Source organism: Macrotis lagotis, chromosome 1 (genome assembly GCF_037893015.1).
Source record: "Macrotis lagotis isolate mMagLag1 chromosome 1, bilby.v1.9.chrom.fasta, whole genome shotgun sequence".
Taxonomy (NCBI): Eukaryota; Metazoa; Chordata; class Mammalia; order Peramelemorphia; family Peramelidae; genus Macrotis; species Macrotis lagotis.
Genome location: NC_133658.1, coordinates 551,656,232 through 551,670,901, shown reverse-complemented (window position 1 = coordinate 551,670,901; position 14,670 = coordinate 551,656,232). Strand labels below are relative to the sequence as shown.

General features: G+C 34.8%; 1 pseudogene; it reads right to left on the bottom strand.

Moving 5' to 3' along the window:
• Positions 1-11,832: 11,832 nt before the first annotated feature.
• LOC141521274 (solute carrier family 25 member 16 pseudogene) lies at positions 11,833-12,641 on the bottom strand (annotated as a pseudogene).
• Positions 12,642-14,670: the final 2,029 nt, after the last annotated feature.

Here is a 14,670-nt window from a genome sequence, read left to right as displayed (position 1 = left end):
GCGCTTTCTAATATATGAAATGATTAAATCTAATATGATGACTATAGGTGCTATTGAAAGTATTAAATCATCAAAGCATGGACAAATTTGTTTTGTTTTATAACTTTTTATGACCCTACATGTCCTTGGTATAATCTGAGTTGAAGCTCATATCAAATTTTTACAAATTTAATTTTTTCTTGATCTGCTTTTTCTGATTATGTAGTTAACATCTCTTTATTTTCATCCTTCATTTCCCTCTTTAACATTTTAGAAATGAACTTTCTTTGTGACCCAACCTTTGTTGCAATGTCTAAACAAGAGTCTTATATGTTTGTTGACTGAGGTAATTTCCTGGTTCTTTCTTTCTCATTTGTGCGATGATATAATGTTGTTTACATTTCAAAGAGAAATCATGATTATTAGAACAAGGATTTCTAAATTATATTCACTTGTCATTATTAGAATGTGTTGTTAATATTAAAAACATAAAACTGCTTATAGTTATTATGATTGTAAGCATATTTTTATTCTTTCAAAATGAAGTTTTCTTATTTGATGCTTTCTTTGACTTTTCCACTGACTAACCAATTACTTTGTTGTATCCAGAATGATTCTGAATAAACCTATTATTTCCTGTCTATGACTTCCCATTTATTTTAAAAGTTCTGTTCTTTGGTACTATTAATGTTTTTGTTACTTTTACTGATGAGGTCATCCATGATGTGGTTGAAAGAAACTGCTGAAAATTCTATAAGCCTTTTGACTCCTTCAGTTTTAGATCCAGAACTATTTTTTCTTTATTTCCTTTTAATCACACTGAGTGACATTTCAAAAATGATATAATATACAAACTTGGTTTGGAAAAATTATACCAACTTATTCATACATTTTCTCGATTTCTTTATCCTCAGAAAAATGTTGATACTTAAATTTCAATGGTCTATGTTGTATTATTTTACTTCCTTATCATTATCATAAACTTGAAAATCAAAAATATGTTTCTTATCAGAAGATTTTTTATTATGTTAGGAGTCCATGCTAAAATCACCTGCTTTATTGACATATCTAAGAAGAATTTATATGTAGTCATTCCATTTAGCTAAAACTCTTTGTTCATTCTCATTTCATTGTTAGGAATAATATTCCTTAAAGAATTTGACAATTAGCAATTGGATGAATAGTATAACATTTCAAATAATATTTTAGATGGTTTTAAAATGAGGATATTTTTATTGCCATATTTCCCTTGTTTCATCCCTGCAGTAGAATTCACAGAGTGATGAACCAAAAGAAGTGAAGAGTAGAGACTTTTGTGTGTTTTTGTCTGATTCTTCATTGCTACTTCCAGTGATCTAGGTCTGATTCAGGGTAATCTGGTACCTAAGTTTTTTTTTTAAATTTAAACAAAAGAGATACTAGTAAAATAGCTGTCTATTAAAAAAAGTGAGGATTCCTTCTCTACCCTTGTATTGTCTATGATGGTTTGTCAGTCTTCTGATTGGACTGGTTGCTAGTTAGTAGTAGACTACTAGTTAGGACATTTCTTGAAAAATATCCTATCATTGGGCCAAATACCAACTTTTTTCTAGTTTAGTAAAGCATACTAGAGTTTGCACATTGATGACATAGTATTAGAGAAATTAGACAATATATTAGTGTCCTGCCAGGAAATTGAAATTGACTTTTAAATTTAAATTGACTTTTAAATTTTGATGATCACCTAGAAGCATAAGACATGAGACACTGAGGTCCTTTCTTGAACTGCCAAACTTTCAAATCTACTACAGAGATTGCAACTCTGATGGACCAGCCACAATGTTCAAAAGTCAAACATGGAGCCACTAGGTGGTATAGTAGATAGAGCACTGGCCCTGGAATCAGGAGTATCTGAGCTTAAATCTGACCTCAGACACTTAATAATTACCTAGCTGTGTGACCTTGTGCAAGCCACTTATCCCCATTTGCCTTACAAAAACCTAAAAAAAGCCAAACATATGCTTAGCAGAAAGACTATTTTATGGAAAACTCACATAGGATAAACAACACAGGGCTCAGAAAAAGAGAAACAAAAATACTCTAAAAGTCTTTCTTAAGTACTTTGAAATTGATTTTGTGTGGGAAACCCTAAGCTTATCAGAGAGAGTTATATGTTCTATGAGTAAAGCTGAATTGAAGTAACTCAGAGAAACTTGAATATATGTAAGTTTAGAGAATCCACTAGGTGGTCACATGGACTACTTGTGTCTGACCTGTGCCAGAGCATTCTGAGCTCATATTGTTTTGGTCAGTCACAGTCAGACACACTGTAACTTGACTCTAACCAAAAAAAGTTTCACTTTGGACCTCTTCAAGAATGAAGGATAGCAACCAAACAATTTAGCAACAAACTAATTGGATAACCTACAATGACCATTCTTGACCTAAAATGTTACTGATAACCTTTACAAGTTCAATAATACTTAATGCTAAATCAATCATGCTAAAACAATAACATTATCTTACATTTGTGAAGTGCTTTAAAATTTTCTATTTTGATCCTCATAATAGCCACCTAAATTAGACAAAACCATAAACTATGATTTTCATTTTATATATGAGAAGATGAACCTGAATTATGAGGTGGTAACTTGTCCAATGCCTTGTGTAGTAAATATTGAAGTGAGGCCTATAATGAAAGCCTGACATCAAGTCCAACCCTTTTTCTACTATAAAAGGTTGACAAATGAATTACACATAACCAGACACATACAAATTGTAGACTTTTAAGGCAACTGATTTACACTGATTTTAAGCAGCATCTTTGAAACCTTAATTTCATTCAGTTCTTTTATCATTGTGTATCTCTTCATGACTAAATTTTGGGGCAAAGTTACTGAAGTGGTTTATCATTTTCTTCTCTAACTCAATTAACATATAAGGAAAATAGGGCAAGCAGTGCTAAATGACTTTTCCAGGGTCATATAATTAAGTATTCTATCCTTTGTGAAACCAAGCTGTCCTTAGTACCTTATAGAAAAGCATACTAGGAAGTGAAATAAATATTTTTGCCTTATTTTTTGGATGCACTTATCTCAAAGTAGTCACAATGAGTCATTAGGACAAATCTAGATGCAAAATAACAAACAATTAATTATTTGATAACAGAAAATTAGATATTTGGATATCAGAAGTATCTGGAATTATTTTTAGAAATTTCAGAAAGTTCAAGGCTTTCCAAGAAGAATTATGAATCAAAAGAGGAAAAATAATCTCCAAGAGAGTATTTTATCTAAAACTTTTAGCTTAATAACTTTTAGACATATTTAGATTGGTTCTTTTCCTTCCTTATTGAAGAAGACTAAAATGAAATCACTATACTTGATGCAAATTACACAGCGTCTGACTATGGTTGATCAGACCAATAAGAGATCAGAATGCTCTATCACTGATTGGAAATAAATTGTCCATGTGAAAATCTGGGGTGGGTACTCTAAACTTATATATGTTATGTTTCCTTTGAGTTGCTTCAATCCTGACTTCCTCATATAGTGTGGCACCCTCACTGATGAGGGCACACCATATCGGGCAGTCCTGAGCCAGTGTCTCCAACACTGTATAATCATTTCTAAAGTTCTTCAATGAGACATAAAGGGTATCTCAGAATAGCTTTTTCTGACCCCCTTGTGAGTGCTTGTTCTGTGTGAGTTTTCCATAAAATAGTTTGTTTATTTGTTTTTTTCCCCAAGCATATATCTGGCATTCTAACAATGAGTCCAATTCATTGTAGTTGTACTTTCTGTAGTAATGTTGGAATGCTAAGCAGTTTATTTCAAGAAAAGACATAAGTGTTTGATACCTCCTGTCCTGCCAGGTGATCTTCAGAATCTTCCTAAGACAATTTAAATGGAAGCAATATAATTTTCTGAAATAGCACTGGTAGACTGTACAGGTGTCATAGGCATACATGCAATGAGGTCAGCACAAAGTTTCTATAGACTTTCAGTGTTGTAGTCAGTCACATGACTCTTCTCTCCCATACTTTTGGTGCCTCCCAAATACTGAACTAGCTCTGGCAATGCTTGTGTCAACTTCTTTGTCCTTGGAAATGATACTGCCAAGGTACGTGAATTTGTCCACAGTACTCAAAGCTTCTCCATTTCCTATAATTGATAGTTCCACATATGGATGATGTGGTACTGGCTGATGGAGGACTTATGTTTTCTTGGTGTTGTTAGACCAAAATTAGCACAAGCAGCAGAGAATCAATCCATACTTTGTTGCTTATCAGTTTCAGAGGCTACTCTGAGTGCACAATCACCTATAAACATCAAATTTTTTGTGAGGCAATGAGGTTAAGTGACTTGCCCAAGGCCACACAGCTAGACAATTATTAAGTGTCTGAGGCCAGATTTGAACTCAGGTACTCCTGACTTCAGGATCGGTTCTCTATCCACTGGCACACCTAGGCACCCCAATCATCTGTAAAGAAATGATCATGCACCAACTCTCCCTCCACTTTGGTCTTGACTTTTAACCTTTTCAAGTTGATTTATTTGCCGTCAGCACAGTTGCTAATCTTGAGGTCATATTCATCCTCAGTAAAGACATTTGATAACATGACTTAAAACATTGTTCTAAAAAGTATGGTAGCAAGGATATATTCTCATTTTACTCCACTTGTGATTGGGAAATCTAAAGAACATTTAGATAGTAAGAATAGATCCAAGACTGTGCTTCTCTTGAGTTATTAAGTAAGGGGGTCCTTTTTCACTCCCTGTCGCCACACTTGGCATGTAGATACAACTTGTATAATCACTTGTATTACTTGTATAACCAATATGTATAACTCATATAACCAAAACCAAGTTCATATCACCAAAATTCTATAACCTGTTTTGAACTTGTGTAATTTGTATAATCAATAACTTGCACAATCAATTGAATAACCACCCACTTGTATAACCAGCTAAACCAATTGATAAATGGTCAAAGGATATGAACAAACAATTTACAATTGAAGAAATTAAAGCTATATTTAATCATATGAAAAAAATGCTCCAAATCATTTTGATTAGAGAAATTCAAATTAAAGCAACAATGAGGTATCACCTCGTACCTATCAGATTGATCATGATGAGAAAAAGGGATAATGGTCAATGTTGGAGAGGTTCTGGGAGGATTGGGACACTGATAATTGCTGATGGATTTGTGAACAGTTACAACCTTTCCAGACAGCAATATGAACTACCCAAAAAGTAAAAAAAAAACTGTTTATGGTCTTTGACCCAGAAAATATAATTCTAGGTCTGTATCCAGAAGAAATTATAAAAAAATGGAATAGTTCTACATGTTCAAAAATATTCATAGTAGCTCTTTTTGTAGTGGCAAAGATTCAGAATTTCAAGGGATATCCATCAATTGGGGAATAGTTAATCAAGTTATAGAACATGAATACTATGGAATACTATTGTTCTATAAGAAACCTTAAATGATCAGACTCTAGAGGAGTACAGAATGACTTACAGGATCTGATGCTGAGCAAAGGGAGTAGAACCAGGAGAACAATAGTATTGTGTGAACTACCCTGATGGAAGCAGCTCCTTTCAGCATTTCAGAGATCTAGGAAAACTATATTATAGCAGTTATGGACTATGTTATCCCTAACCAGAGGAAGAAAATCCAAACAAAGCCAAACATGCATGAACACATACACACACACACACACACACACACACACACACACACACACATACACAAACACACTCAATAAAAAACAACCATCCAGAATCTGATGAACACTTCATAAAAGTTATCTCTTATATATTTCTTTCCCTGAATCCTACTTCCTCATACTGAAAATGACTAATACTAATGTGTAAACATGTTTAACAAAATATGTATATGCAAAGCTAACCTGACTGTCCATGAGAGGAGAGGGGGATGGGAAGGGTGGGTTGAAGGAAATTTTGTACTTGAAAATATGCATGTACAAATAGATGAAAATATTTTTTTTTAAAGAGAGAGAAAATGAAGGACCAACAAGTGTGCTGGTATATGAGCTTAAAAACAACCAAAGTCATTTGGCTGTGAACACACACACACACACACACACACAAACACACGCACACACGCACACACAAAACCCTGAGGAACACTTTGTAAAAATTATCTCTTTTCCTTAATCCTAATTCCTCATAATGAAAATAACTAATTGGTAAACATGTTTATTAAAACATGTATGTGCAATGCTAACCTGACTGCACCTGAGGAGAGCATGGTGGGAAGGGAAGATGGAAAGAAATTTTGTAACTTAAAAATATGCGTGTGTGAAAAAGATAACCAAGTATATCAACTTGTATAGCTTCCCTACTCATTAGCTTTAGTAAATTTATTCTGATGAAAAAGTCTGAGTTCAGTAACAGTTTCTCTGAGCCTCAAGAAAAATAAAACTTCCTACATATAATCAGAGACTTGGGTAACTCCTTTGTGACTGAATACCAAATTTTCATAGATACCAAAGTGATATAACTTGTGTCCTTATATAACTTATATAACCAAACCACTTATATAACCAAAAGATTATATTTGTGATATTTTTGCAATAAAATGAGGCATCACAAACATTTTTTAGGCTAGAGCTAGTTTTTATTTTATTTTTCTAGAAAGGTTTTACTTATTTTGAGTTTTACAATCCCCCCCATTCTTGCTCCCCTCCACCCACCCCCACAGAAGGCAGTTTGTTAGTGTTTACATCATTCCCATAGTATGCATTGATTTAAGTTGAATGTGATGAGAAACTGAATCCTTAAGGAAGAAACATATAATATGAGATATAACAGAATTACATAATAAGACAATTTTTGAAAAAAAAATTAAAGGTAAATAGAAAGTCTTGGGTCTTTGTTCAAACTCCACAATTCTTTCTCAGGATACAGATGGCATTCTCCATCACAGCTATCCCAAAATTGCCCCTGATTGTTGCCCTGTGGGTATGAGCAAGTTCATTAAAGTTAATCATCACTGCCATCTTGCCATTATGGTGTACAATGTTCTAGTTCTGCTTATCTCGCTCATCATCAGTTCGTGCAAATCCTTCCAGGCTTCCCTGAATTGCCATCCCTCCTGTTTTCTAGTAGAACAGTAGTGTTCCATGACACACATATACCACAGCTTGTTAAGCTATTCCCCAATTGAAGGACATTTACTTGATTTCCAATTCTTTGCCACCACAAACAGAGCTGATATGAATATTTATGTACAGGTGAACTTTTTATCCTTTTTGGTAATCTCTTCAGGGTATAGACCCAGTAATAGTAGTATTGCTGGATCAAAGGGTAAACACATTTTTTGCTGTCTTTTGGGCATAATTCCAAATTGTCCTCCAGAAAAGCTGTAGCTGCACCAAGGATATATTGGTGCCCCAGATTTACCACATCCCTTCCAACATTGATCATTGTCCTTTCTGGTCATATTGCCCAGTCTGACAGGTGTGAGGTGGTATCTCAGAGATGTTTTAATTTACATTTCTCTAATAATTAGTGATTTCAAGCAATTTTTCAGATGACTATAGATCACTTTGATTTCCTCATCTGTAAATTGCCTTCGCACATCCTTTGACCATTTGTTAATTGGGTGGTTTGTCTTGCTTTTTTTTTGTAAATTTGATGCAGTTCCCTGTATATTTTAGAGATGAATCCTTTGTCAGAAACACTAGTCATAAAAATTGTTTCCCAATTTACTGCATTTCTTTTGATCTTGGGTACAGTGGTTTTGTCTGTGTAAAACCTTTTTAATTTAATGTAATCGAAATTATCTAGTTTATTTTTAATGGTGCTCTCTATCACTTCCTTGGTCATAAATTGCTTTCCTTTCTATAGATCTGACTGGTTAACTATTCTTTGATGTTTTAGAATGCTTATAATATTGTTTTTTTATGTCTAGATCCTGTATCCATTTGGATCTTATCTTAGGTTTGGGTGTGAAATGTTCATCTAATCTAAGTTTCTTCCATACTAACTTCCAATTTTCTCCAACAGTTTTTAGCAAAGAGAGAATTTTTGTTCCAAAAGTTGGACTCTTTGGGTTTATCAAACAGTAGATTACTCTAATCATTTCCTGTTATTGCAACTAGTCTATTCCATGGATACACCACTCTACTTTTTAGCCAAAACCTGACAGTTTTTATGAATGATGTTGTATAATATAATTTTAGATCTGGTAGGGCTAAGCCACCTTCTTTTGCATTTTCTTCCATTAAATCTCTGGAGATCCTTGACTTTTTATTTCTCCATATGAATTTATTTACATTTTTTCTAACTTATTAAAGTATTTTTTTTGGAATTTTGATTTGTTTTTTTGGGGGGTTTTCTTTAGCTTTTTTCTTTCTTTCTTATTTAATATTTATTCTCATTTTGTACAAATAATTTTTTTACATTAATAAAATATTCTTGTTTAAGAGTAAATGAAATACCCCTTTCCCCGATAAATATGGACTTGCTTGAGAGATAAAGAGGAGAGAAAAAAATTAAAATAAAAAAATAATAGTAATAATTGTAGGTATGGCCAGGTGGCGCAATGGACAGCACACCAGCCCTGTTGCCACGAGCACCCGAGCCCACATCTGGCCCCATTCACCCAATAATCACCCAGCTGTGTGACATGCAAGCCACCCAAACCCCACTGCCTTGCAAAAACCAAAAAATAAAAAAGACCCCAAATAAAATAAAATAGTAATAATAATGGGGGTGTCTGGGTGGCAGACAAAACATTGGCCCTTGAGCCAGGCACACCCAGGTCCAAATCTGCCCTCAGATGCCCAACAATCACCCTGCTATGAGGCCCCAGGCAGGCCAACCAGCCCTATTTGCCCTGCACTGCCCCCCCCACCAAATAATAATAAAGATGTGCTTCAGTCTTTGTTCCAACACCAACAACTCTGTCGTGGGTGGATCACATTCTTTATGATAAGTCCATTGCAAAATTTACTTCCATATTTTTCCACTGTTGCCGTTGCCGATCCCAACTCCCTCCTTTTGTATTTCTCCACTACCATGTACTGTATTTTCTCTCTGCTTTCACTCTGACTCTGCTGTAGGGTAGCTCTGACCCCAGGGAGCAGAGCCTTTCTTCTTTTTTCCAGGTTACCTGAAGTAGGAGAACTGCCTTCCTGGGTCCCTCTGTGTGTTCTGTCTCTCAAAAGTTTAGAGTCCTTAGCTTATGAGTTTTATCAGAGAGCACCTACGATGTGATCCTGTCTTGTCACCCTCTTGGCTCTGCCAGAATTTTGATTTGTAAGGCACTAAACAAGTAGTTTAATTTTGATATAATTTTCATTTTTACTATATTTGCTCTACCTATCCATGAGTAGTTGATATTTGCCCAGTTATTTAAGTCTGATTTTATTTGTGTGATAATTTTTTTTGTAATTGTTTTCAAATAGTAGGTAGAATCCCAGGTATTTTATATTGATTGAAGATACTTAAAATTGGATTTTTACCTCTAGTTCTTTCTCTTGCTAGTTTTATATGTATATGTATATATATATATATATATATATATATATATATATATATATATATATATATATATAAATGTTGAGGACTTATGAGAGTTAATTTTATATCCTGCGAATTTCCTAAAGTTGCATATTATTTCTAGTAGTCTTTTAGATGAGTTTTTGGGATTCTCTAGTTATACCATCATGTCATCTACAAAGAGTGAGAGTTTTGTCTCTTCTTTCCCTATTCTAATTCTTTTGATTTCTTTTTCTCCTATTTCTGAAGCTACCATTTCTAGTATGATATTGAATAGTAGTAGTGAAGAGGGTATCCTTGTTTCAACTCTGATTTTATTGGGAATGGCTCTAGCCTATAACCATTACATATAATGCTTGTTGATGGTTTCAGATAGAACTAATTATTTTTGCTGCTGCTTTCCCTGAGATAAGGATTTTTACCCCTGCTTTTTTCACTTCAGCTGAAGCAAAATATATTTTGCTTCAACCTTTTTCCTTTACTCTTTATGTATCTCTCTGCTTCAGATAAGTTTCTTGTAAGCAGCGTATTGCAGGATTCTTGTTTTTAATCTACTCTTCTATTTGCTTACATTTTACAGAAGAGTTCATTACATTCACATTCAAAGTCATAATTACCAACTCTTTATTGCCTTCCATGTTATCTCCCCGCTGTTTGTATTTTCCACCTTATTTTCCTTTATAAATGTTCCCCAGTGTTTTGTTTCTGAATACCACCACTTTCAGTTTGTTTGCCCTCCTATATTCAAGCCACCTCCCCTTTTTATCCCCTTTCCCTTTGCCCCTTCTTCCTTCCCTTTCTTTTGTTGATTCCCCCTTTCCTCCCCTTCCTGTTGTCTGCTTTTAAATCTGTAAAGTTAAGAAAAGTTTTGTAACTTAACTGAATGTGTGTATATGTTAACTTTAAGTCAATCTGATGAGAATAAGATTCAGGCAGTTCTCACTTCCTCCCTTCTTCCCCTCTATCACAATAAGTCCTTGGTACCTCTTGATGTAATGAGATTTATACCATTCAGTCTCCTCCAACCTCCCATCTCTTTACTGTCCTCCTTTTTAAGGAGGTATTATTTTTAAATCATTCTATCTGAGTCACAGAATGATCATGAGTGTCCATCACTTCTGGCTATTTTCTCTACTAGAATTATGATTATTGAGAGTTGTTAGAATCTTTCTCCCAGTTAAGTATAGTTCTAGTTTCATCTTGTGGGATAACAGTTTTTCAAATAAGTCATTTGTATCCATCTCTTCTGGCTAATTAAATTCTCTCTAATAGAGTTACAATTCTCGAGAGTGGTTAGTCTTTCTTCCAGGTAGGGATATTGTCAGTTTCATCTTATTTGATAACAATTATTTCCCTTCCCACCCTTTTTTTTTTTTTGTAATTTTAGCTTTTCATGTGTTGCTTGAGTCTCCTGTTTGGAATCCAAATTTTCCTATTAAGCTCTGGTCTTTTCATCAGGAAATGTTGGAAGTCTCCTACTTCATTAAATGTGCATCTTTTGCCCTGGAAGAGAAGGCTCAGCTTTGCTGGATAGTAGATTCTTGGCTGCATTCCAAGCTCCCTTGCTTTTCAGAATATTGCATTCCAGGCCCTTCAATGCCTTAATTTTTTTTTTTAGTTTCTGAATCATGTTATTACTTTTATGTCACATTTATAATTTTATCATAAAATAACATTTTAGTCCCATGGTATATTGTGTTCATTTTGACAAGAAACCAGTCATCTTCATCCACAAAATGTCCCCCTTTTAGTGCTGGCTTGAACAGTACACTTACCCAACTGGGCAACATAAAATTTCAATATACATTCTTCTTACACTAATCACACTTAATCAAATCTAATTTATAAAACAAAATGAACATAGTTCATTTTAAAATCCAGCATAGTTTTTCATTAAGTCCTGAATAAGACTGGAATGTTTTCTTGCCACAATTATTAAAAAATGCTAAGAAGAACATGATAAAGTTCAGAGTAAATCTTGGAAAACCTATAATGGACACCAATGAATCAGCAGTTTCTCAGACCTTTCAGTTATTTTAATGAAACTGATTAACTTAATAAAATTTCCAGAGTTTGCTTAAAGAGGTGTTTCAGATCAGAAAAACCACAAATTATGGCATCAAAAAACAACAGAAAGCACTTCTGGTTTCTGGTTTAAAAAAAAAATCAAGTAGTCCAATGCCAAGACTTGCAGTGACAAATGTAATTTTCCACTTACTTAATCCACACAACGCCTTCCCGGCCACTGCCAATAGTAAAGTAAAACATTATATATATTTATATAACAGATAAACATGTATTGATCCCTGGACAGTTTCTAAAGGGGAAAAATGTGACTTCAGTTGAGGTGCAAAAACTGCTTCATGAACTCATAGGTTGTGAACGCCACAGCCTGGGAGGGAACACAGCGAATGTAGTTAAGAGACAGGCCCCGATAGAGTCCTCCACAAATTCCATGGTTTCTGTAGACATATTTCAGTGTCTTCAACATTGTAAGGCACTTTTCAGAATCTGGGAGAACAGTCCCTAGTTGCATTCGAAGACAGGTTACATCAAGTGGATAAGATATTGTCTGTGTTATTGCTCCAGTGACACCATCACAAAGCAAGTTTATATGCGTTTTCAAAACTAAGACATTAGGATTATCTGATGAAGGTCTTCCAAGCAGGGTTGGAGCATGGGAGAGACCAACACTCTTTAAGGTACCAAAAGTCAAAAAAGAAACTCCTGGATAGGGAGCCATTCCTACAATGGTAGGCATCAATCCTCTGTAAAACTCCCGACAGCCGCCCTCCTTTGCATAAATTGTTTTGAATGCATGAACAATTCCTGTGTATGTGTGTTCTCCTTTCACCTGGAAGGCCAAGCGAACTCTGACCATGTCAAGTGGATAAGTACAGATGACTGCTGTCATACCTTTTTATAATGATCAAAGGACATAAACTGAATTGCACCATATGGAAAGATTCTAATCATCATTGCTCCATTTCCTTTTTATAATCCAAGATAGCCTTCCTTTTGGGGGACTGCACACAATGCAGAAAAGACTCCTAAATGTTTGTAATGATGTTTATGTGCCTGTAATAGTATCTTCACTTGATCCAAAGGTGCAATGGAGGTTTTGGCACAACATCCTGCAACACTTCCAGCCACAAAGAGCAGTTAGTACAAGTCCCTGCAGAGCAGGTGCCACAGGTGGCAGGCTCGGGCCCCAGACTCCCCCCATAGCCATGGGGCGGCCCGCCCTGCCAGGACGCAGTCAGAGAGGTGGTGGCGCCCGCGGCCCGGGCATGAGGCCCGCTGAGGAGGCCGAGCCGCTAATCCCTTAATGTTGATGTTGCCAGGTCCTGTGTAATCCTTACTGTGGCTCCTCTATATTTAAATTGTTTCTGTTTGCAGTATTTTCTCTTTTATCTGATAGTTTTGGGATTTGTCTACAATATTCCTCGGTGTTTTTGTCTACAATATTCTTTGGTGTTTTCATTTTAGGATCCCTTTCAGGAGCGCATTGATGTATTTTTTCAATAACTATTTTGGACCCTAGTTCTATGATAACAGGACTGTTTTACATCACTAAATCCTATAATATTAATTTCAGACTTTTTTCTTTTCAATGTTTTCAGAAAGATCATTAATTTTTAGGTTATCTTTTTTTAATCTATTCTCAAGGTCAGTTGTTTTCTTGATGAGGTATTTAACATTTTGTGCTATTTCTTTTTATTTTTTGCTTTCGTTTAAAAAAATTTTGTTGTCACATGAAATTATAGGTTTCTATAGACTCTTTTCATCTTTTTAAGGAAGAATTTTCTTCTTTTACCTTTTGCAACTACTCCAAATGGTTAATTCTATTATTGTAAGAATTTTCCCTTTGATCATTTGAGGGTTTGAGAGAATTATTTTATTTTTTTTCTTCTTAAATATTTAATTTATTTTTGAGTTTTACAAGGTTCCCCTAATCTTACTCCCCCCCTGCCCCACAAAAGCAATTTGTCAGTCTTTACATTGTTTCCATGGTATACATTGAATCAAATTGAATGTGATGAGTGAGAAATCATTTCCTTAAGGGAGAAACATAAACCATATGAGATAGCATGATCAGACAATAAGATATCAGGTATTTATCCTAAATTAAAGTTAATAGTCCTTGGTTTTTGTTCAAACTCCTCAGTTCTTTCTCTGTATACAGTTGATATTCACCATTGCAGACAACCCCAAACTGTCCCTGATTGTTGTACTGATTGAGTCCATCAAGTTTGATCATCACCCCCCATGTTGCTGTTAGTATGTACAAGGTTCTTCTGGCTCTGCTCATCTCACTCAGCATCAGTTCATGCAAATTCCTCCAGGCTTCCCTGAATTCCCATCCCTCCTAGTTTCTAATAATACAATAGTGTTCCATGAGATACATATACCACAGTTTGTTAAGCCATTCCCCAATTGAAGGACATTCACATAATTTCCAAATTTTTCCACCACAAACAGGGCTGCTATAAATATTTTTGTACAAGTGATGTTTTTACACTTTTTCATCATCTCTTCAGGGTATAGACCCAGTAGTGGTCTTGTTGGATCAAGGGGTATACACATTTTTGTTGCCCTTTGGGCATAGTTCCAAATTGCTCTCCAGAAAGGCTGGATGAGTTCACAGCTCCACTCACAATGTAATAATAGTGTCCCAGATTTCCCACAACCCTTCCAACAATGATCATTATCTTTTATGGTCATATTAGTCAGTCTGAGCAGTGTCAGGTGGTACATTAGAGAAACATTAGTTTGCATTTCTCTAATAATTAGTGATTTCAGGGAATTTTTCATATGACTATGGATTGCTTTCATCTCTCATATGTAAATTGCCTTTGTATATATCCCTTGACCATTTGGCAATTGGGGAATGGCTTTTTTTAAAATAATTGACTCAGTTCTCTGTATATTTTGGAAATGAGTCCTTTGACAGAAAGATTAGTTGAAAACATTGTTTCCCAGTTTGCTACATTCCTTTTGATCTTGTTTACAGTGGTATTGTCTGTGCAAAAGTTTTTTAATTTAATGTAATCAAAATCATATAGTTTGTTGTCAGTGATGTTCTCCATCTTTTCCTTTGTCAAAAACTACTTGGCTTTCCATAGATCTGACTGGTAAACTATTCCTTGATCTTCTAGTTTGCTTATAGTATTGT